Source organism: Bos grunniens, chromosome 5, assembly GCF_055505025.1.
Source record: "Bos grunniens cultivar Pamir isolate PY7600 chromosome 5, Bosgru_T2T1.0, whole genome shotgun sequence".
NCBI classification, from domain to species: Eukaryota; Metazoa; Chordata; class Mammalia; order Artiodactyla; family Bovidae; genus Bos; species Bos grunniens.
In genome coordinates, this window is record NC_141169.1 from 76,912,622 (window position 1) to 76,929,576 (window position 16,955).

The 16,955-nt window shown below is 45.2% G+C and overlaps 1 long non-coding RNA gene across 1 annotated transcript; it reads right to left on the reverse strand.

Moving 5' to 3' along the window:
• Window positions 1–8,581: 8,581 nt before the first annotated feature.
• Window positions 8,582–14,632, reverse strand: LOC147372471 (uncharacterized). Its single transcript, XR_015164876.1, has 2 exons — window positions 11,966–14,632; window positions 8,582–10,173 (listed from the first exon to the last, which is right to left on the reverse strand). It is a non-coding gene; the product is annotated as an uncharacterized LOC147372471 (long non-coding RNA).
• Window positions 14,633–16,955: the final 2,323 nt, after the last annotated feature.

Here is a 16,955-nt window from a genome sequence, read left to right on the forward strand (position 1 = left end):
GTAAAGTAAGGTGAGTAATAGCACCATAAGTGAGTGGGTGCACACTCTTTAGAAGAGTCACTGGTGAGCACAGTTAAATACTTTAAAAATTAGCAATTGTTACCATAATTAAAGACACTGGTGCTCAGATATTCATGCGCATCAGAATCCCCTGGAGGGCTTTTAAAACATAGATTGCTCTCCCCACTCCATCCCCCAAGTTTCTGCCTCAATAGGTGTGGGAAGGGGCCTGAAGTTTGTATTTCTGATGCGGGGACCCCTGGTCTGGGGGTTATACTTTGAGGAACCACTAAAGCCTACGTTGGTGCTCAGTATCCAGCTTAGCCCCCCCATGCCCTTTATAACTTGGGATCAGAGGTTCAGAGAGATGAGCTAGTGGCCCAGGCTTCAGCCTTCCAGGAGGCAGAGTTCTCAGCAGGAAGGGGAGGGCCCTGGTAGTGGAGATGGCTCCATCACTACCATCCCCCCCCCCACCTGCACCCCAGTAACACTCTCACCCCTCCCCCTCATGGCTCTAGGAGCAAAGAGGCAGAATTTGCCTTCCCTGTCAGAGGTAATCTTTTAATCTCTTTGGCTTTAATCTTGCAGCCCAGCATAAACCCAAATCCGCACAGGGAAGGAAGGGGGTGGGGGACACAGATCTCATATTCTAGGGAGGCTTTAACCCTGCTCTTCCCCACAGATCTGCCATCCCATCTCTGCCTTCCTCACCCCTTGCTCCTGGGAGGCACTTCTAATAGAGGATGGGGAGGCAGAGAGAGCAGAGAGCAGGTGGGGTGAGGCCAGATGGAGTCATGTGTTAAAAGACTCCTTGGGGAGGAAAAGCCGAATAGCCAAAGCATTCTTGAGAAAGAAGAATGGAGCTGGAGGAATCAACCTTCCTGACTTCAGATTATACTACAAAGCTACAGTCATCAAGACAGTATGGTTCTGGCACAAGAACAGAAATATAGACAAATGGAACAAGATAGAAAGTCCAGAAATAAACCCATGCACCCATGAGTACCTTATTTTTGTCAAAGGAGGCAAGAATATACAATGGGGCAAAGACGCCTCTTCCATAATGGTGTGGGAAAACTGGACAGCTACATGTAAAAGAATGAAATTAGAACACTTCCTAACACCATACACAAAGGTAAACTTAAAATGGATTAAAGACCTAAATGTAAGACCAGAAACTATAAAACTCTTAGAAGAAAACATAGGCAGAACACTCGATGACATAAATCAAAGCAAGATCCTCTATGACCCACCTCCTAGAGTAATGGAAATAAAAACAAAAGTAAACAAGTGGGACCTGATTAAACTTAAAAGCTTTTGCTCAGCAAAGGAAACTAAAGGTGAAAAGACAACCCTCAGAATGGGAGAAAATAATAGCAAATAAAACTACTGAAAAAGGGTTAATTTCCAAATATACAAGCAGCTCATACAACTCAATGCCAGAAAAACAAACAACCCAATCAAAAAGTGGGGAAAAGACCTAAACAGACATTTCTCCAAAGAAGACGTACAGGTGGCTAACAAACACATGAAAAAACGCTCAACATCACTCATTTTTAGAGAAATGCAAATCAAAACTACAATGATATATCACCTCACACTGGTCAGAATGGCCCTCATCAAGAAGTCTACAAACAATAAATGCTGGACAGGGTGTGGAGAAAAGGAACACTCTTGCACTGTTGGTGGGAATGTAAATTGATACAGACATATGGAAGACAGTATGGAGATTTCTTTAAAAAGTAGGAATAAAACCACCATATGACCCAGCAATCCCACTCCTAGGCATATACCCTGAGGAAACCAAAGTTGAAAAAGACACATGTATCCCACTGTTCACTGCAGCACTATTTGCAACAGCTAGAACATGGAAGCAACCTAGATATCCATCAACAGATGAATGGATAAAGAAGTTGTGGTACATAAACACAATGGAATATTACTCAGCCTTAAAAAGGAACACATTCTAATGAGGTGGTTGAACTTAGAACCTATTATACAGAGTGAAATGTGTCAGAAAGAGAAAGAGAAATATCATATTCTAACACATATATACAGAATCTAGAATGATACTGAAGAACTTATTTATAGGGCATCAATGGAGAAGCAGACATAGAGAATAGACTTATGGACATAGGGAGAGGGGAGGAGAGGGTAAGGTGTATGGAAAGAGTAACATGGAAACTTACATTACCATATGTAAAATAGATAACAAATGGGAATTTGCTGTATGGCTCAGGAAACTCAAACAGGGGCTCTGTATCAACCTAGAGGGGTGGGATGGGGAGGGAGATGGGAGGGAGGTTCAAAAGGGAGGGGATATATGTATGCCTATGGCTGATTCATGTTGAGGTTTGACAGAAAACAACAAAATTTTGTAAAGCAATTATCCTTCAATAAAAAAATAAATTAAAAAGAAAGACTCCTTGGGGAGGAAAAGTGTTTTTAAACATAACACAAAAACATTAACCATAAAGGAAAAATGTGTAAATTGGGCTTTGTAATAATTAAGAATTTGTATTCAGCCAAAGACACCATTAAGAGAAAGAAAAGCCAATACACAGATGCAGAGAAGATAATTCAATACCTATATCTGACAAAGGACTAGTATCCAGCACATATAAAGAACTTCTACAAATCAATAAGAAAAAAATCATTTTTTTAGTAGGCAAAGATATGAAGAGGCAGTTCACAAAAGGGAACATCAAAATGACCAATATGCACAAAAAGATACTCTACATTAGCAGCTATCAGAGATATATGCAGAAGGAAACCACAATAAACTACCACACCCAAAAGAATGGTCAAAATGTGAAAGACTGATAGTATCAAATATTGCACAGAAGGATGAGGATCAACTCTCCCACATAGCCAATGGGACTGTCAGTGGTTCACCCTGTTTGAAAAACTTCGGCAGTTTCTCACAAGGCTGCACTCATTCTATTACCCAGCCATTCCACTCCAAGGGATTTACCCAAGAGAAGAGAAAGCACATGTCCACACAGAGACTTGACATAAATTCTCATTGCAGCTTTATTCATTATACTGTGAACAGAAAACAGCACAAATGTCCATCAACAAGTGAGAGAATAAGCAAATGGTGGTGTGTTTCCCCACCATAGAACATCACTTAGCAATAAAGAATCGGCTGCTGATAAATGTGCCACGACTTGGATGAATCTCACAGGCATTACACTAAGTCCAAGAGACCAAAAGCAAGAAAACATGCTCTAGGACCCTGTTCAAATGAAGGGTAAAAACAGGCAAAACCAGTCTCTAGTGACAGAGGTCAAGGTAGTGATTGCCTTGGGGGAGAAAGTGTTGCTGACTGGGAGAGAACAGCATGAGGGAGCCTTCTGGGATGCTGGGCATGTTTGATACACATATGTATATCCGTCAAACTATACATTTAGAATCCATGCATTTAATTTCCTTTCCTGTATGTAAATCATACCTCAATTTTCTCTTAAGTTAAAATAAATGAGGAAATTAGGACTTGGTGCTTTCAAGACACAATTGAGCCTCCCCACCCCCCACAGTCCTGGATGCCTATCTCCTGACATCCTTTATATAAAAGAGATAAGCCTCAATCTGGTATAAGCCACTGTCATTTCCAGTCTCTGTGATTGGCAATATGAAGCAATCCCTAACCAAAACACAAAGGCCTTATGAGGTAGATTTTACGGTGCAACCTCCACCTCTTGCACCCCCATTTTCCAGGTGCACCCCCAGCCTCCTGTCAGATTTTCTAAGACACCAGCACTCAAATCCCAGCTCCCAGATGCTGTGAATCAGCCTTGGCCTGAACTGAAGGGGGCCTCACCAACCACTGTCAGTGGTGCTCCACGCTGATCAAGGCGGCTGGAGCTGTTGACACAAGTACAGGTGAGACAGCAAGGTGCCAGGCTGAACGTCATACCTGTTGCAGAAATAAAGGAAAAGCTGGAGAATATTTGCATACCACAAAGAGAAAATACACGAAACGAATACTAGCCACGTGGGGTAAAAGCCTCTTTCAGACTCGTCTTCCCCTGTTTTTGCCATGTGAAAACTGAGGTTTGTGGGTCTCCTGCAAGAGGAAAGAAAGTGTTAGTAGCTCAGTCTTGTCTGACTCCTTGCGATCCCATGGACTGTAGCCCATCAAGCTCTTCTGTCCACAGAATTCTCCAGGCAAGAATTTTGGAGTGGGTTGCCATTTCCTACTCCAGTGGATCTTCCTGACCCAGGGATCGAACCCAGGTCTCCCGCATTGCATTCAGATTCTTTACCATCTGAACCACCATGCAGGAAGGAATAGCATTAAACCCACACTGAGCCCACCCTATAGGGCTGTCCTACAACTCATAACCTTGTGGCTGGGTAGTAGGCAAGGGTACCAGCCAGCCTGGGTTCAAATTCCTGCTCCATGAACTGTGTGATCTCAAGGCAAATTCTTTACCCTCTTTGTACCTTAGTTTCTTCATCTCTAAAATGGGCACCCTGGAAGTCCAATGGATAAGACTCCATGCTTCCAATGCAGGGAGTCAGGGTTCGATCCCTAGTTGGGGAACTAAGATTCCACATGCCATGCCGCACAACCAAAAAATAAAATCGGTGGCTTTGAGGGTTTCAAGAGCTGACCTGGGAAGAGCTTGGTGCCTGATATGTAGGAGGAGATATTAAGTATTAGCCACTGTTGACATGTTTCTGCTGAGAACTCTCTTTCTTTATCACGTGTTTGTTATGGGAAACTGAATTTACTCACCAGTTTTGGAACATTTCATCAGTGGACTTCACACTTGCTGCTTCTGATCATAATTAATCTTGTGTAGAGTCTCCTGGCACCAGGAGGAGCAACCCAAAGCTTTTCCTCTTCCTTAGGTTTACACAGGTAAAACTAACTGGTGATTATACGCAATTCATTTGTCAAACACAAGGTCAAGAATCTCAATTTGTCCCATGTCACCAAGGCAGCACCAGGAAGCGCCCTACATCCCAAGCCATCTCCCCTCTGACACTGACTGAAATGCCACCATTAGCACCAGAGAACCCCTAGGAGGAGAAGCAATTTAGGAGCAGAGCATCTTGGTCTTGTTGTAAATGCACATATCCAGGTCAGCCACGGGGAGCAAATCCTGGCAAGGGAAGGGAGGGAAGGAAACACCATGGGCAAATTTTTGGACCTTTTTGGGGGGTAGTTGAGGATTCTGCAACCCCTAAAGGCTGAGAGCTCAGTCTCACCCACCTATAGAAGTACACACACACACACACACACACACATGCACACACACGCACGCACACACAGATAATCGCTTTACCCCAGCAGGAGGGGCTTAAGCGGCTATCCTGGCTAGCACCATCCCACCCGCAGCTGCACCAGCACCTCTGCCCAAGGTGGGGTTCCCAGAGGCTCAGCAAGAAAGCCCTGCAACTGGAAGCTAAGTCCCACGGAGCCAGCTGCTAGCGGTGGTAACATGCAACCCGCACTCTCTATCACACACACTCACGTGCAGACACACATTCAGAGACAAAACACCAGACACAGACGCATACTGAACTGTCCTCCCAAAGGCAAGACAAATCAGGTGAGACCACACGGAATCATCCTGTCTCAGAGAAAGCCACAGCTGCACACTCCCAGAAACAAGGGGGACTCGCACACGGAGAAAACACTCACCCATAGACTGCTCCCTCGGGTCTCTCTGCCCTGTGCCCAGCTAGCGTTCTGCCCTCAGTCCTCTTCTCCCTGGGAGACAGACTTAATCGGGGTTCCCTGTCCTCCCCCATCCCCTTTCCCAGGTACTCGGGCTCCCCAGGAATCGTCACCCTCGCACACATCCGCTCCCAGGGGCTGCAGACAGTAGGTGCTCGGCTGCACGCCTCCCCCTCCCCCTTGCCTGGGATTCACACCTCAGCTCCTCTCCTCCGTGGAGCTGGTGGCTCTTCTCATTTTCCAGCGAGTGCGTGAAAACACAGATTAGAGCAATTAGAGACAAGTCATTGCAGGGCAAGGCAGAAGCCACCACCGCACCTGATTGCCAGCTCCAGCAAGGCGTGGTGAAGCACAGACTTACTCACTCAGATTACAAATTGGAGCAAATTCCAAAGCAGGAAGGAGCAGAGAGGAGGGGCTCCAAGTTCCATTTTAGATTCTCCTGTTTCTCTTCAAATCTATTATTTGCTGTTTGCAGCAGTTTTCACAGCCACGCTCCCAAGAGAGGCAGATAGGGCAGAAATTATTTCAGCTCCATTTTATAGAAGGGAAAACTGAGGCCCAGGGGAAGAACAGTTGTAGAAGGCCCCATCCACCTGGACTGGTCTTCCTGGCTGTAGGTGGGGATCAGGGTGGCCCCAGTCCCCAGGAGAGGCCCCCTTGGCCCTCATCAGCCCTCTCCTCGCCCAGGAAAGAATCAGCAGAGGGTTGAGGTAGAGGACAGGTTCCGGATCAGCTGTAGGTACACTGTCTGGTGCTTATGATGAGCTCAGTATCTGCACACGGGGTGGCCTTGCCCTTCACCAAATGGCAGGATGGTTTCATCGAGGGCCGCTGTCACCAGCTGCTCCTGTGTAAATAGATGTACTGTGTGCTCTTTTCCCCTGTCAGGAGAGGGAAAATTTCCTAGAATCTGAGTACAGGGGCCCCATTTCCATGCCTCCTTATCCCATAAGGCTCTTCAAAAGCCTGGCCTGGTGCCCCTCAGTATCATGCCAGCCATCCTCCCCTTCCAGCCAGGGCCACTTTGCTCTGGCCCCGGCCTGGGTGAGAAGCCAGCAGTGAGGCAGGAGTGCCCCCTGGTGGTGATAGCCTACACTACCCACTGGGACTCCAACCCCAGGTCAGCAGTCAGGGCCTGACTGCTTTGGGTGAGGACGGCTCCATTCTGGTTCCAGCAGCAGGGAGAATGAAAGGCTCCTGGGTGACTGATGGACACTAGGCATGGTGAAGCAAGAAGGCAGGGGAGGATGCCCAGTATCAAGCATGGCCCATCAGAGGAGCTCAGGAAATATGGGATGGATGGATGAAAGAATGAGTGAACAAATACAGAAGTGAATTGCTTCCTGAAAGGTGGTATGAATATCACAAGTAATACACAACGGACCTTTAGTCCGTAGTTTACTTTTTAGATAGTAGTGTACCTTTTAGGTAATTCTTATTTATTTTAAGAATTATGTGCCTATGTTGAAGTATGATAGATTTAATAGATCTGGCCCATCAAATCCATTATATAAACTTTCTGTTTAAAACAAATGTCTTGGGACTTCCCTGGCAGTCCAGTGGTCTAGGGTTTCCCCTGCCAATGCAGGGGTCAGAGTTCAGTCCCTGGTCTGGGAGCTGAGATCCCACATGCCTTGTGGCCAAAAAAACCAAAACATAAAACAGAAGCAATATTGTAACAAATTCAATAAAGACTTTTAAAATGGACCACATTAAAAAAATTTTTTTTAATTCACCCCAAAATGTCTTTAGGTGCAAAAAAAAAACATTAGGCAAGTAACATATGGGTATCCTCAGGACCTAGCATACAAGGTTCAATAAAAGTTCAAAAAAAGTTTCAATAAAAGTTTGTGTGACAAACGAATGAGATGACCAGCAGGTGATGATGGTCTTTGTAAAGTAGAAACAGATGATCCCAAACTTTGCTTCAAACTCAAATTGCCTGGGGAGGTTGTTTTTTTAAAAAAAAAAATCTCTGGGCTGTTATGTGTCTGTGAATCTCAGGTGGCTGAGGAAGAAGCCAGTGTGTTCTGGACAGCTCCCAGAGGAGGGGAAAGCCCCAAAGCACCCAATTTAGGTGACTTCTAAGATGCATCATGGCTTTGCTGCCATTTGAGATAATGTCAAACTGTCATCATTGGAGGAATCAGCAGTGCTTGGGTGATCCGGGGTTCCTTTGTTGGGTAAGAAGTTGGACTAGATGAACTTGAAGGCATCATGCAAGGAAACAGAAGTGAGTTATTATTTACGTAAACTAGTTTCTACATTGACACACAGTACAAAGTGAATTGTGTGTTTACTATGGTTTTAACATACTAAGTGTTTCTCATTTACTCACCCTGCACATCAAGTCTTATTTGACATATATCTTTATTATCAGTTAATATAAATATTACATTAGTTGCCATGAAGAGCATATAGAATGTGTGTCCTGAGTTGATCTATTAATACATGTTAGTTCTTCATTTACAGGAGTTTTCGCCTCTGAAAAAAGTCCCCTTCTTCTTGAAAACTGTGTCTAGTTAATTACGAACATATATTAATATATTATAGTTAATGTGGCCACAGTCTGTTTATCTGTTTTAATTGGATCCTGGCTTTATCACAACAGCTTTCAGTTACTTTCTTAATTCGAATCCAGAGGAGGGAGGGGTTTGGCATTGGCTATGGAAAGCATGCTGTTTGCTTCTAAATCCACGTCACCTAAAAAGTGCAGGTTGAGTTAATATTTGATGTGTGAGTTGTTCCATGATCTTGTTAGATACCACTGACAACAGAAAAGAGTTTCCAGGCATGAATTCTCATGGCTATACCTCTGGGGGAAAAATGGATAAAAATAAGTTGTATCCTATTTGGAAAGATTGGCATACATATTGAGATTGAGTCTGATTTTTTAAATATCATTTTAATAGTATTAAGAAGCAGTTTTTTAACTTTGAATAGATTTTTAAAACATAAAACATGAATAGATTTGTCATAGCACAGGGTCAAAAATCACTGTTGATGGCAAGTTTTTGATATTAATTCCATTTTATGAACAAATGCAATTAAGTTGCAAATCCCTTAACAGAGTGCAGTGTTAGGCCAACATTTTAATCGGTATTAGGAAATGTCAGATTAGCATCCCCAAGGAAGAAGAAATCTTTGACATAATGCTGAAAACTTACGTGTTAGTTTTAAAGCTGCACCTTGCTCTCTTACATAGCTACAGAGAGTATAAACTGGTGCATACTCTCTCAAGGGCAATTGGACAGCATCTACCAAACTGACACATGCAACTTTTCTTTAATTCACCAATCCTACTGCAAGGATTTCTCTTCCAATATACTCACACCTGAGCATGATAACATGTGTAGGAGAAAATTCGTTATTGCATTGCTTGAACAACATATGATTGGAAACAACCTGAATAGCCATCAATAGAGAACTGGTTAGTAAAAGAACTGTATAACTCTTCTTTGAAATACTACATGACTGCAAAAAAGAATGAGATCTCATCAACAAGAACAACAGAAAACAACCCAATTAAAAAGTGGGCAAAGGACTTGAAAAGACATTTCTCCAAAGAAGATATACAAATGGCAATAGGCATATTAAAAGATGCTTAAAATCACTATCCACTCAGATCAGATCAGATCAGTCGCTCAGTCGTGTCCGACTCTTTGCGACCCCATGAACCGCAGCACGCCAGGCCTCCCTGTCCATCACCAACTCCCGGAGTTCACTCAGACTCATGTCCATTGAGTCAGTGATGCCATCCAGCCATCTCATCCTCTGTCGTCCCCTTCTCCTCTTGCCCCCAATCCCTCCCAGCATCAGAGTCTTTTCCAGTGAGTCAACTCTTCACATGAGGTGGCCAAAGTACTGGAGTTTCAGCTTTAGCATCATTCCTTCCAAAGAACACCCAGGACTGATCTCCTTGAGAATGGACTGATTGGATCTCCTTGCAGTCCAAGGGACTCTCAAGAGTCTTCTCCAACACCACAGTTCAAAAGCATCAATTCTTCAGCGCTCAGCCTTCTTCACAGTCCAACTCTCACATCCATACATGACCACAGGAAAAACCATAGCCTTGACTAGATGAACCTTTGTTGGCAAAGTAATGTCTCTACTTTTGAATATGCTATCTAGGTTGGTCATAACTTTCCTTCCAAGGAGTAAGCGTCTTTTAATTTCATGGCTGCAGTCACCATCTGCAGTGATTTTGGAGCCCAGAAAAATAAAGTCTGACACTGTTTCCCCATCTATTTGCCATGAAGTGATGGGACCAGATGCCATGATCTTCGTTTTCTGAATGTTGAGCTTTAAGCCAACTTTTTCACTCTCGACTTTTACCTTCATCAAGAGGCTTTTTAGTTCCTCTTCACTTTCTGCCATAAGGGTGGTGTCATCTGCATATCTGAGGTTATTGATATTTCTCCCGGCAATCTTGATTCCAGCTTGTGTTTCTTCCAGTCCAGCGTTTCTCATGATGTACTCTGCATATAAGTTAAATAAACAGGGTGAAAATATACAGCCTTGACGAACTCCTTTTCCTATTTGGAACCAGTCTGCTGTTCCATGTCCAGTTCTAACTGTTGCTTCCTGACCTGCATAAAAATTTCTCAAGAGGGAAATGTAAATTAAAACCACAGGGAGATGGTTCATACCCATTGACGAGACTTCATACTCATTAGGGTGACTGTTACTTAAACACACACACACACACACAGAGAAAACATGCTGGTGAGGATATGGAGAAATTTGAACCCTTGCACTTTGCTGGTGGGAATGTAAAATGGAACGGCTGCTGTGGAAAACAGTATGTCAGTTCTTCAGAAAAAAAAGGTACACAGAATTACCATATGATTCAGGAATTGCCCTCCTGGGTATATTCCCAAAAGAATTCAAAGCAGACATGCAAACAGATATTTGTACATCATCATTCACAGCAGCATTGTTCACAATAGTCAAAAGATGGAAGCAACCCAAGTGTCCGTGGATGGATGAAGGGATAAACAAAATGTGACATATATAGGCAATGGAATAGTATGCAGCTGTGAAAAGGAATGGAGTTCTGATACATGCTACAACATGGATGACCATTACAAAAAGTTTTGGTGGTGTTTGTACAACATTGTAAATGTAATTAATATCACTGAAGTACACTTAAATGGTTACAATGGAAATTTCATATTATATATTTTAACACATTTTTAAAAATTAATAATGTAATTTCTTAAATGCAAGGGTGGGGCCAGCCCTCTCGTTGAATATGAGCTGGCCTTGGTTGATGTTGCTAGACTTCCTAAGCCAGATCATAAGAGACAACTCAGCTTACTCTCTTGGCTGGAAGCTCTGAGCCAGCATGTAAGAAGTCCAGCTACCCTGAAATGTCATAACAGAGAGACCTCATACAGAGAATGGCAATAGCAATTTGAGCCTTCCCCACCCAGGCATCAGATGTCAGAGCCTTCAGATGATCCAACCTCAGCCGGAGCCGCCCCAGTGGACACCAAGCAGAGCAGAGATGAACTTTCCTACCAAACCCGCCCAAATCACAGATGCATGAGCAAAATAAGTGGTGTCACTGCTTTAAGCCACTACATTTTGGGGTAGTTTTTTATGCAGCAATGGGTAAATGGCACAGTGAACATATTACTAATGTATTAGAATTTATTTTGATTTACTTTAAAAATAATCAGATACAAATAAAACAGATTTGAACTACATAAATGTCTCTTGCAAACCAACTGGTAAATTGGATGTTTTCAGTCTCATGGTCTGTATCCTGCTTCTATAAAATCATTAAAGATGCAGATCTGCTCACACCCAAATACTGAACAAAGCTGGGGTTGGGGAGGGTCAATGGGCTGGAGAGAGGGAAACACAGATCCATCTGGAGACTTTTCCAAGAAGGCCAGGATATGGGTGGGAGAGAGAAAGGTCACTGGAGCTATGTAGCATGAAGGGACAGGTTTCTGACCCAGCAGGGCCAAATTAAAGATAAAAATTAAAGACAAACAAACAGCAGGTTCTTGAAATAAAATCCAGAAGGTGGAGTTAAGAGTGACATAGATCATGCAAGACAGGGTTTCAGAAGGCTTGAGAAGGAGGTTAGCCAGACAAAGCTAGAGAATTTTAGACCAGGACCATTGAGAGGCTAAAAGTTTACTTGTTAAGCTTAGAAGAATTTAAAAATAAATTCATAATGTGTCCCCCAAAGATCTCCTTCCTGCATGTGGCCCTCATCACTCCATAAGTTTCTAGAACTCCTGTTTATTTGTTTACCTGTTTGCTGTATCTCCCTGTATTAGTATTAGTCAGGGTAGGCTGGGGCTTCCTGGATGGCTTCACCTGTAATGCAGGAGATGTGAGAGATGTAGTTTCGATCCCTGGGTCAGGAAGAACCCCTGAAGGAGGATCCAGTATTCTTGCCTGAAAAAAAATCCCGTGGACAAAGGAGCCTGGCAGGCCACAAAGAGTCAAACATGACTGAGCGCAGACAGAGAGCACAGACAGGCTAAGTGCGGTGACAAACAACCCAAGACCCCAACTCAACACCAGTTTGTTTCTGGTTCTTCTAACAATTCAGTGCAGCTGTTTGATGGACAGACTTCCACAAAGAGATTCTGGGACCTGGGCTCCTCCCATCTCCAGGCTCCTATAACCCAAAGTCCTCTCCATTCAGCCAGCGATGAGGACAGAGACAGATCATCTCGTAGAGGAGAATTTTATGGGCCAGGCCTGCAAGTGGGACACATCCATCAGCCAGAACTCAGTCATATGGCCGGCCTCTCACTATAAGGGAGGCTGGAAATGTCATCTCACTGGAGGCCAGGAGTATTACCCTCCACCCCAGTTTACACCCCTTGCATGCCATCTCTCAAGCACCTTGACTCTCAAGCACCTTCACAGTGACTGTCAGCTCACCTGGCATAAATGTAATGTGAATGAATGAATGTGAATCTATGAGTGAATGAATGGTGCTGGGGCTGTGCCCCTGGACCGGGCTGACGGAAGGATGTAATCACTCCCACTCCTCAGATTAGGAAACTGAGATTCTGAAAGCTAAACAGCAGGTACAAGGCTACACATCTAGTCAGTGCTAGAGCAAGGTCTCAAATTCCAAAAGCCTTTTCTGCCACATGTCTGTTCTCTCCACTCCCCAGGCTGCCTCTCCAGTAAGCACACTCGCTGACTCTGGGTCTGGTTATCTTCAAGGCTGCTCTGCTTTCTAACAGTCAATGAACCATATTTGACAAGCTGTGGGTTCCTTGGGGAGGCAGCTGTATCTTGTTCATCCTTAGGTGCCCCCTGGCTATCAGCACAGCCCCTGAACACAGTAGGTGCTCAAACCACCTTTGGGGGATTAATTTGTTCACACTGGCTCAGGCTTCATGCTTTGCTGCTTGCACAGTATGAGGGTCACTTATAACTTGTAAAAGAAATAGAGGGGATATTCATTATCCTGCCTCTCCCTGAGCAGTCAGAGCTGTCTCCCACAGCAGGACCAGTGCCTACCCCAAAACTCGCTCCTGAAGCACAGACAAGGGCTGTGTCACATGAGGGCCAAGGCCACAGATGTCTTATGGCCCCCATCAGGGCTAGACCATTAACTCCTGTCTCATACACACATAGAATGTCCTTGCCCCAGCTGGTCCCAGGAAAGAGAGGAGATAGGGGCAGCAGTGTGAGGTTCTGTCCATGGTGCTGAACTCCCCTCAACTCCCACCGTGTTTGCTAAGCCAGGAACTACTTAGATCCTCTTGGGAACCAGGTAAAAACACAGATTCCTTGGCCCGTTCTTTGGAGACGTGAGTTCTGAGGATCTAAGATGGGGCCTTGGAATCTGTTTTTACCAAGCACCTGTGATTCTAATACAGCCAGTTTGGTACTCGCCTGAGGTTGAATCACCTACCTAGTCTTTGGTCTGCATGAAGTGTGTGCTATGTGTCCAGCACTGTGCCAGATAATATGAGGCACAGAGATGCATTGTGCAGGGTCTCTGCCCTGGGGAGAATTTACACAGTCATTCAGGAGGAGACGCAGGAAGGGAACGAGGGTGAGAACTCCCTGTGTTTTATGCGGACACAGTGCTAGGTACATACATACTTCACCTTTACCCTGCAAGGTGAGATAAGTAGGCACATGAAGACAGTAGTACTCACAACCATAACTAACATTTTCACTTTCCTTCGAGTCTCCCTAGACTAATCTGCAAGGCAAGATGTAATGCATTTCATTCAGTCTGACGTCTTCCTGGCTCCAGATGGAGACCTTCCTGATTCCTGTTGCCCCTAGAATTGAGTCCTCCTTCTGCCCTATGGTCACATTTCATCATCAATTACATGATAAGCCATGTTTTCAATACTGCTCCAACTGGGATCTGAGCTCCCTAGTAGGGCTTACACCTGACTCTGCTGTGTAATCTCTAACACAGGGATCCCAGACACTCCCACCAGAGGAGTTGAGCAGTAAACTCTTATTGGATGGATGACTAGGGGGAGTGGTAAGTGATGGCTGTGACTGTCACTGTGACTGCCCAAGGAAAGTGCTGCTGGGTTGTGAAGCAGCTGGGACCAGTGCTCAGAACCAAAAGAAATCAGGATGGGCCTCAGAGAAGCCAGGAAACAGGCAAAATGCAAATCACGAAGGGACCAGCTTCCAGTCAAGGTCTGCCTCTCCTTTCTCTGGTGTGTGGGGAGAACAGGAAGTAGAGTCAGGACAGCAGTTTCTGATGAGAACAGATGTTCTCTGGGCCTGAATGTGGGACATGGGGGAAGGGGGAGGGGAGGGAGAAAGTTAAAAAAAGGAAAGGGGAGGGCCATAGCTAGCAAAATAGAATATCCACAGCCCTCTTATTTATTTAATTTTATTTTTATGATGGAAAATTTCAAACACACACCCAAATAAAGGAAATAGCAAGAATGAATCCTCGTTTGCCCACCACCCTACTTCAACAACTATCCCCACTTTAAATCCCTATTTCATTCCTTGCCCCCAAGCATCTCTTTAAAAACAATTATGGACAGTATATCATTTCACCCAAATATATTTCAGAATACATCACTCACATATTAGAATATTTCTGAAAAAGTAACCTCATTATCACAGCTAATAAAATTAACAATTTCTTAAGACTATCTAATATGAAGTCAATTTTCAAATTTCCTTATTTTTCTCAAAAAATGTCTTTTTAGGATCCATTTATTTGAAACAAGATCCTGGCACTGTATTTTGCTGCTATGACTCTTAAATCTCTTTTAATGTCTAACATTCCTTCCTCCTTCCTTTTTTATGGTATTTTAGTTGTTGAAGAAACCAGGTCTTTGTCTGTAGAATTGTCCCCATTGTTGATTTGCTTGGTTGAACCCTCATGGTGTCATTTAACATGTTCTACTGTGTCCTCCCCCCATTTCCTGGAGACTGATATTTAGATCGAGAGGGTTGATATGTGGGGTCAGTTGCTTTGGCAAGCACACTTCCTGGGTGAAGCTGTGTCCTTTCTAGTGCACCATAACAGGAGCACTTAAGGTCAAATTTTTTCCTTTGTGCATGATACTAAAAAAAATGGTCAATGTTACCAATTTGATCTTTCCATTATAAAGCTTCCCCATCATCTTGTCCCCAAGGGGTTTTAGCACCTTTCATAGAATCTTAAAACTGACAAGCTGGAAGAGCTCTGAGAAGCTCACTCACCCATTTTTCAACTCATCCCACAAATATTCGTTGTGTGTGTGCCAGGTAGCAAGTAGCAGTGAGCAAAACCAATGCAATCCCTGGGATTGCAGACGTAACAGTCAGACAGGGGCAAGCAACAAATACATGAGCAAGCAGATGTACCAACAAAAGGCATGCCTGCAAGGTTTAGAGCCACCTGGGGAGCTACCCCAGAGCGAAGTGATGGCAGTCAGGCAGCCACTTGGTGGTGGGTGATCAAGGAAAGCCTCCCTAAGAGAGGATGCTGGGGCTTGACAAGAGCTATCCAGCCATGCAGAGTTGGGGGCCATTCCAGGGAGAGCTGGGGCAGACAGAGAAACTGCGCACCTACCAGGAGTAACGAGGAGCAAGGTGGAGGGGGGTCTGAGGGGAGGCCAGCGAGGAGGCTGCTATGGTAACGCCCTTTTCACTCCGTTTTACAGCTGAGAACACTGAGTTCGGGGAGAGCTGCGAGACAGTGGTTACTGAGGAACTACCTGCCCCAGGAGCTTTTTGTGCAGCATCTCAAAACCACACCTGCAGGCTACGTAGAGGTCACTCTATTTCACAGGTAAGGCCAGTGAATGGTGAAGTCAGGTGCCCAAGGGCTGAGAGGCAGAAGAAGAAAGGAGGGTCGAGGCCAGTCTGAGGAGGCTCTTCCACCCTCCATGGTTGTCCTGCACTGATGACCACTGTGGAGTCTCAAACCTTGGCCCTGGCTCCTAAAAGCCCCATGACCTGGACCAAGGGCCTTCTCCCTCTCCGTGCCTCAGTTTCCTAACCTGTAAAATGGGAGTAATACATGCCTGAAGGGTACGGCAAGGCCAAGACAAGGTGGTTCAACCTTGCCTCCCCACCATGCTCCCAGCCCCTGCCTGTGGGGCCCACGCAGGTCATTCTAGCACAGCCTACAGGCAGCTTCCCCCTTCCCACACAGACTCACAAGGGGTTAATCCCAGGCTCCCTCCTTCCTCTATCCCAGTTCTGATCCTTGCTGACTCTACTCCCCGCCCTACGTAGCTATTCTGGGACAATGGAGGCAGCAGATGGCCCGAGTCCTGTTCCCTCCACCCGACCCTCAGGATCTGGGAACAACCCGTAAATCTGCTGTTGCTTCTAAAAGCGGGCCAGCCGGCAGCCCTCCACGCACGGGGTGGAGAGGACGGCGGCTGTAGAGTACACCATCCCATCCCTACAGGCTGTTAGCCCAGAAGCCGCCCCACTCGGCTCGCATCCCACACACCCAGCATTAGGTCAACTCAGAAAGAAAGGAAGCCCCACACCTAACAAGCACAGGGCGGCTCCTCTCGAGTTCAGACTCCTCCTTGGAAAAGAAGGGGCCAAGGCTCCAGTATTCGGCGGTTCCATCGGCCCAGACAGAGTTGCAGCAGGGACAAGGTCCTTCGAGGGCTGGAGGACATGCCTCAAAGAAGCCCCCAGCCCTGGCTGCCTGGATCAAAGCCCCTCTGTCCCTCTGGACCTCTGCTCCCTCCTCCCCACTGCCCTGAGCTCCACTGTGACCCCCAATCCCCTAACATCTCTGAGCATGATGCAGGCTGCGAGCAAACACATCCTCTTC